This window comes from Fukomys damarensis, unplaced genomic scaffold, assembly GCF_012274545.1.
Source record: "Fukomys damarensis isolate Sample0158 unplaced genomic scaffold, DMR_v1.0_HiC HiC_scaffold_24, whole genome shotgun sequence".
Classification (NCBI taxonomy): domain Eukaryota; kingdom Metazoa; phylum Chordata; class Mammalia; order Rodentia; family Bathyergidae; genus Fukomys; species Fukomys damarensis.
Genome location: NW_022900936.1, coordinates 53,704,647 through 53,712,756, shown reverse-complemented (window position 1 = coordinate 53,712,756; position 8,110 = coordinate 53,704,647). Strand labels below are relative to the sequence as shown.

At 40.6% G+C, this 8,110-nt stretch overlaps 1 long non-coding RNA gene across 2 annotated transcripts in view; it reads right to left on the bottom strand.

Annotated features, from left to right (window-relative positions):
• The window catches only part of LOC104866267, a 21,601-nt gene extending 15,241 nt beyond the window's left edge, over positions 1-6,360 (bottom strand). Inside the window, exon 1 of one of the 2 annotated variants that reach the window (XR_781398.1) lies at positions 6,313-6,360. This is a non-coding gene — a long non-coding RNA (uncharacterized LOC104866267). Of the gene's footprint in view, positions 1-5,931; positions 6,000-6,312 lie in introns of those variants that run through there. The other variant, XR_781397.1, reaches the window with a different exon arrangement.
• Between the last annotated feature and the right edge of the window lie 1,750 nt (positions 6,361-8,110).

Below are 8,110 nucleotides of genomic sequence, written 5' to 3'. Positions count from 1 at the left end.
CAACCACTATGGAAATCAATATGGAGATACCTCATAGAGCTTGGACTGGAGGTTCCATTTGCCCCGGCCATCCCTCTGCTGGGTATCTTTCCAAGAGAACTAAAAGAATCATATCACAGAGAAGTATGTGCACCCATGTTTATAGCGGCACAGTTTGTAATAGCTAAATCTTGGAAACAACCTATTTGCCCATCCGTTGGAAACTGGATAAAGAAGTTGTGGTTTTTCTATAAAATGGAATATTACTCAGCCATAAAGAACGAGAAAATAGATTCATTCATAGGAAAATGGATACATATTGAAGATATACTCCTAAGTGAAATAAATAAGTCACACATGTGTAAATACCAAATAGTTTCCTTGGTGTAAATAATCTGCAACAATGCATAAGATTCTAATAAGATTACTGACATTTAGAAATGGGAAGAAAGGAGCTAAAGGTCCAGGGAAGATGTGATGGGTAGGGGAATAACAAAAAGGGAAAAGAAAAAAATGTGAGAGAATGAAAAGATGAAAATAAAGTGTTTGCAGATGGGGAGGGGAGGAGGGGGTGAGGGGAGGGCAGAGGTAAGGGGAAAAAATGAGAATCAAGACTTGCCATGTAAAGGTACATGATCCCAACAATGAATGTAACTGTACTGTATCCCTAAAATGTACCAATAAACTCAATAAAATTAATAAAAAGAAAAAAAAAAGAACTTGGACAGTGGCACATTGAAATCAGCCAACAGCGTCTGCTCCTGAACACAGATCCATGGGAATTGGACTGCTTTATGAATGGATGAGATCATTTGAAAAAATAGAAGTGGGACTTGTGAGATCACCTATATACAAATTTGCTCTTATTAAAGTTGAGGCTTATGGAGGTTAAATGACTTCCCTAAGATCACAGAGCTGCTCCAGAACCTGTCTCCTGAGCCATTTATGTCACTGCACCCATTTCAGTTACTGCTGTGACCCCCACTCAGGCTGAAACCATGAGCTCCCTCCTTATCCTGGCCAGGATGTGGAATTGAATTCTGCTTCAGAATTGTCTTCTGAACTGTTCATGTTCCAATGTTACTGCTTCTGCATTCCTCCAATCCCCTGTCATCTTTCACCAAGGCTAGAAACCATCTTCTAAGAAATTCCCTTGTTTTTTCTTTTTATTTATAATTCACCTTCCTTCCATACAGGTGCTGAAAAGCCATGGTGATCATGTCCTTTTCGTAGGTGAAGATACCCAGATTTCTTAGTATGGATCCCAAATGCCGAATGATTTGCTTCCTACGTTTCTTTATACTTATCCCTTGAGCTAATATTATGGACTTTATGCCATTCTTCGAATATACTGTGTAAGTTTCTGTGTCATTGGAATTAGATCAGAATATATGTAACAGAAAAATATCATCAATAACTCATATAATACACATTTCAGTTTCTCTTACAAAAAAAGGAGTCAAAAATTGGGTAATACAAGGATGATGTGGCGGCTCCATATTTATCAGGGCCCCAGACTCATTTTTCAGTTTTACCACCCTCAGTGTGTGACTTCCATTTGTAAGCGCATCTCATAACCCAAGGAAGTTTCTAGAATCCAGACATCACATATGAGTTCCAGGCTGACAGCAAACGGAAGAAGGAAAGAAATGATTCTTTTTCTTTTCAGGAGACTTGTTAGGAGTCTCAAATCATCTACTCACATCTCAGTGAATATAGAGCAGAACTCTGTCACATGGCCATGCTTGGGAAGCCCCCAGTTCCAGTGCCTGCATGGTCCCCTGATCCTCCCCATGCATAGGAGTTCTCCTTCCCATGCTTACCAAAGTGCTGGCTTTTATTACGTATCAGCAGATCGGTTGATCAATAAAAAGAGATATATCAACAGATTGATATATATGCATATCAGTTATAGATAATATATATAATATAATATTTAAAAATATATATGTAAACACTTTGTTTCCCTTACCAAAGGAGCTCCTTATATATAAAGATTATGGCTTATGCTACTTTTTGTTTTGGCATCCAGCACAGAGTAAGCCCGGCTAAATGTCTGTGGTATAAATGTGTACAGGCATCCTTAAACAAACTAAGCTTTCTGAGGTTTCTGAATGAATGGAAGTTTATTTCAGTGATAAAATCTGGGTCCTCTTTTGTGTCAGTGTTGAAGTCCTGAACATGGTTAGCCCCCATACAGGGACTCTGCATGCTACTGTGCTGGTTTTCTACTGTGTTCAACACGACCACTCGGATGATTCAGACCTGAAATCTACTTTGGTCCTCGCTGCATGTCAATGCTTGGAGAAGTGCTACCTCAGCCAAGAGGGCCTACTTTGACTCTGCCAAATCCCTTGCAGGACCTGCCCATGGTGGTGTATAAGAGGTTCTTAACCACAATGATACTTTCCCTGGCCCAGGAGGAGCCAGAAACTTAAATCCAAAAGGAAAGTGTCTGTGACCCGGGGAGTCACTGGATTGGGCTGCAGATGGTTCCTTGCAGAACCATTCTTAACTCAGTGGCATGAGGACAGCCAGGGCACCTGGAGACAAAAGGCAGGGACAGAGGGTGGAAGATCCCCCATGCAGGGTGCACATGTGCACCTGCAGGCCTGAGAGAAGGAAGAGCTTTCTGCATTCATGAGCCTGCTGCTTCACCCACTGTGTCAGTGGGGTCGTGGAAGCCTGCAGACTCCTAGCTCCTGAAATCTGTTCCCTCCAGGAAGGGCAGCATTTGTATCCCATCAGCAACCATGCTTGGAGCTCTTTCCCCACAAGTGTCTGAAGATCCTCCTCTGTCCCTCCCTGGGCATTTCACATTGCAAAATGAGAGGCTGGAAGTGATTACCAGCACCTTTCTCTCCAGGTGGTGGACCAGTTTTCTTTCCTCCAGATGGCTCTCTCAGGCTAGCCAAAGAGAAGGCTGATCTAGCCATCTGCTTTCTGTTGCCATTTCAAGCTGGCTAGTTAGTCAGCAAGGCTGGTGAAGCCCAGGGCACCAGCTGTCGGTCTAGGCTGCCCCCATTCGGCCCTGCACCTTGTCCTACTGGTCACGACAGGACAGGGGCCATGCTGAAGTCTGTGTTTGACATTCACAAGGTGTGTTGGTTTGCTTCCAAACCTGTGCCAGACAGCTTCCCTGACCGCAAACATAAAAGATGCTTAAGAATGATGTTTCCACTGAACTGATACATGCCTAACAGCAGAGGACATAGAGAGGGGACCGGAAATGTACGGTCAACATCTTTGTTGGGAAGAATGCAAAATAATTTTGAATCTCACATAAGTAAGACAATTTAATCATAATTTTGAATTCACCCTCCCATGCTTATTTTATTTTCAATGCTTTATAATTATATGTTTATATATTTTCGGTGATAAAATAACCTATTGCCCTAAGTCTGTAAAATACAACTGGAAAAAATTTTAAAATCACCTTTAATTCTGTGAACCATAAAGATAACTACTATATATTTTGTAAAACATCTTTTTGATCTTCTGTTCTTCTTGAAGATACTGAGATTACACAAGATACAGTATCCTATTTTGACTTCATAGTTTAGTAGTTTAATATAAAATGCTAAGCTTTAAATATATACACATACATGGATTTTGTGATAGGATCTCGCTATGCACTCCAAGGTGGTCTTGAACTCACTGGCCCACACTGGTTTCCAATTCAGTATGCTCCTGCCTCAGCCTCTCAGGATCTGGGCTTACAGGTGTGGACTACCGCACTGGCTAAAATAACAAATCCTTTATGTGCTGCAAGCATGTACTAATTAAGAGCCCAGAAACAAAATAAAAAGACTTTATAAAATACTTGTTTATGACAAATAGTACTAAGGTTGATAAAGAATTTGCTGAACCATTTCTTAATGCCTGTACATTAAGGTTTCTCCAACTTCTTACTGATTTAGATAACTTTAGAATGAACATCGATGCCCTTTAGATTGTGTCACTTAGGCCAGTGCCCCAAGATGCAATGATTACACCAATCCCGAGGACAAGTTACTATATTGTCAAGTAGCTTTAAAAAAATACCAGTAGTGTAAGTTAAACAGTTCCTTAATATGCCGATGCTTCTCCACTCCCTTAGGTTTCCCCTCCCTCTTTCTCTTCCTTTCTTCCTTTTTACTTGCATTTCGCTGTCTTGAAAGCATGAGCATGAAGGATAGGCGTGGGGTGATCCACGAAAGCTGGTACGCCGGCTGCACTGCCACTCTTCCCTGCCAGGCCCCTGCAGCGACGTGGGCTTGATCTGAGCCCCAGGCAGCAGTGGGGATGCTGACGATCAATTGCCCTGTGCCGAGCGCACTTCCTTCTCAACACTGCTCATCTCCCTTAGCCAGCTCTGCCGGGCCAGTAAGGGGCCTGGGTCTTTGATGGCTCCTCTCAGAGGCCAGGTGGCCCCACACGCAGGGAACAGCGAAAGCGCTCGGCTGAGTGGGAACTGTGAATGCCAAAGCGGCACGGTGGCTGGCTGAGAATCAAGGTTCAGTAGGGGAGCTGGGGTCTTGCTGGGCGGCTGGGCTGCTTCACAGGCTCTGCCATGAGAGGCCAGTGCGCACCACCTTCTGTGAACTCGACTCGGTGGTGTGAAGAGTCCAGTGGCTGTGCCATCCATCCTAGCCCCAGGTCTACTTCTTTAGGTCTGTGTTTACTGAGCCTTTAAAGTCTCCAACTGATTATTCAGCGTTCCCGCCTCTGCCTGTTAAAATTCGTGCCCTCTCTGGAAAAACCTATCTTCCCAATCCTGCTCCTTCAAGGAATGTGTCTTGGTAATTTAGGATTGCATTTGTCTCTCCCTTTTATTTATATTCCATGAAACTGTAACTCTTATCTTCATAAAAACGATTTTCCCTGATGTCAAACATTTCAGCATTTGATCACCTAAAATCTTGTATTTTTTTCTCATCTATCTAGATAGACAAATTGTATGGCTTTAACTACATGTTTTATGAAAAAAAGATTTGAGTCTTCATTTTGCAGATCTCTTCTAAACCTTTCCTTTTAGCTCTGGACACATACGACAATGCATTGTATCACTCCACAGCCATTGTATAATCCAAGCTTGGTCTCACTCAAATTTGGATTTTTTTCAGTATTCTCTATCTAGACTGGCATCTTTATTCTACCCTACTTATCTGAATCACAAAATCAAATTTGATATTTCTCAAATCCATCCACTTCTATTCACCCACACTACAAACCTAACAGGATTACTCATATCTAATCGGGATTCCATTCAACCTTTCTATACCATAATTAAGGCAGTTTTTACAAAACTTAAGTTTCATCGTGTCATGCCTCCCCAACTGATTTCAGATTTGTTAATTGCTTCTTTGCTCTTTTTACTTTTTTTATTGTGATGATATACACACACACACACACACACACACAAAATTCTGTCATTCTAATGATTTTAAGTATGCCATTCAGTGGCTTTATGTATACTTATACTTATGTATACTTTATGTTGTGAAGTCATCACTACTATTTCCAAAACTTTTTCATCCCCCAAAACAAAAACTCTCTAACCATTAAGAAATGTCTTTGCATCTTCCCTTCTTCCCTGGTAACTTCTAATATGCTTTCTGTCTCTACATGAATTGGCTTATTTTAAATGTTTTGCGTATGTAGGCTTATAGAACATTCGTCCTTTTTGGTTTGCTGAGCCTTTACTTAGCATGAACATTTCCACTTAGCATGAACTTTCCAAAGTTTGTCCATGTCATAGTTGTACTGCAGCATCTTTCCTTTCCCTGGCTGAACAGTACTTGTTACGCCCCACTTGTGACTGATCCACTATCGATGGACACTTGGATTATTCTTACCCTTGGCTTAGTATGAATAGTGCTGCACTGATTAATGGCACACAGATATTTCAGTTTCTGTTTTTTAATTCTCTTGTCTCTCTTTGATTTAATATTTCAAAGCAAACTTATTTACCTGGTTTTTAGGGTCTTGGCCTTCTCCCTCTCATTATTCACTTCTCTCAGAACTCCCTCTTCTCTGGAACCCTTGTACCTGCAAGGATCCTTCTTTCATCAAGGTTCCACGCTCCCAAATAACATCTCTAAGCTCCACATATCTCTGCTTGGCAGCCCTTATTATAATTCACACCTCCATGTATCTGTATTCCAGAAGATTTTCAATTCTACATGGACAAATTCACCTTTGAAGCCCTGTTGTCCAGTCCTGGTGAGCAGTACTTGGTATATGTCCAACAAGCATTAATTAAAAGCAGGAGGATAGAAGAAATTGTTTTCTGCATCTCTCCCATATCTTATATCCTTTGCATATATTATATATTCAATAATATTCACTCACCTCAAAATTCAAATTAACCAACTTCTATTTTATGCTATAAGAACAGAATGTTAAACTTTAAAAGAAGAAAAACACAAAGATTCTAGAATGCAAGAGGTGATGACTGCACAAACACCTTTTTTGAGAGACAGTTGTGACTTCATATGTGCTATGAAAATATTCTGGGTTGGGTTCCAGAAAGTGGAGTATTTCTCCACTCTAAGAAAGAGCATGAATTCTTCAAGAGATTAAACACTGAGTTACCTTATGATCCAGCAAACTCATTCCTAGGTATATACCCCAAAGAAGTGGAAACACACATCCACACAGACTTACACGGTTCAAAAATGCTCATAGCTACATCATTCCTAATAGCCAAAGGGGAGACCATAGGAATGGCCTTCAGCTGAGAAATAGAGACATACAATGTCCCGTGCAGTGGGGTATTATTCCACAAATGGAGTAAAGATACACGCCACTGCATGGATGAACAAAAGACTACTTGTTATATTATTCCACTCATTGGAAGGGTCCAGAAGAGCTACACCCATAGAGACAGAAAAGAGTTTAGTGGTCTGGAGCTGTGGTGTGAGAGGGAAATGGGAAGTGACTGTTCAAGAATTGATGGCAGAAATGGTCACAAGACTTCACAAATACACTAAAAATTTAGGGACCTGTATTCCTTTTTGTGTTGAGACTCATGCCCAATAATGTTTTTATTTTTTTTAAAAAAGATGGGCTCTTGATACAGAATATCTGAGTTCAGTTCACAGCCCACTCATTTCTTAGTTATGTAGTTGTAGACAGATTTAACCTCTCTGGCTCTCTGAGATAGTACCTAATTGAACTGGCAATAGTGAGAGTGAGATGAATCTATATGCACAAAAGTTTTATGTAAACCAAGTAGTGGTGTGTGGTTGTAATCCCAGCACGCTGGGAGGCTGAGGCAGGAGGATCACAAGTTCCAGTCTGGGTAGTTTAGTAACTTAGAAAGATCCTGTCTTAAAACAAAAAAATTAGAGCTGGGATTTAGCACAGTGGTGCTGCCACTTGCCTCACAATTGCAAGTTCCTGAGTTTGATCCTCAGAACCAAAAGAACAAAAACAAAAACAAAATATATCTATCTATATTTTTTTAAAGGGAGCAGAGAATATAGCTCAATATGATGGTCCTGGCTTCAACCCCAGTATTTAAAAAAAGGCTATGTAAGGACCTGCCACATAACAAAATGTTCCATAAATGTTAAGAGTGGTTTTCAATTCTCCTGCTTCAGCCTTGAGAGTATCTGGGATTACAGATTCATGCCACTGCATATTGCTGTTAGTTTTGTTGTTATTACTCTCTGAGGCTTTAACTTTTTGCATTTTGAGATGATGTAATAACAAAATTGGCAAGAATTTATTTTCTCTTCTTCACAATTTTGCAGATAGAGGGTATGTCCTCACATAGATTTTTGCAAACAGCATATGATACTTTTCTTCTCTTAGTAAGTCAAGGACGTTCACATTTTCACTTAAAGGAAACATTTTATGGCTTCTGTTTGGCATTCTGAATTGCTAGCAACACCACCCTTGCACTCTGAGGCCACTGTTCAGTGAAACCAAAGTTACTTAGGCACAAATACTGTGATTCCACAACACTCAATCTGGTGACTGAGATGCCAGTAATTGAGCGACAGGTAGTGTGAACACTATGGACAAAGGTGTGGGTCACACCCTGGGTGGGATGGAGTGAGACTGAATGAGAGTTACCTCACCACTCAAAACATCTGTAGTTTAAAACTGATTAATAGTTTACTTCTGGGATTTTCCATGTAAT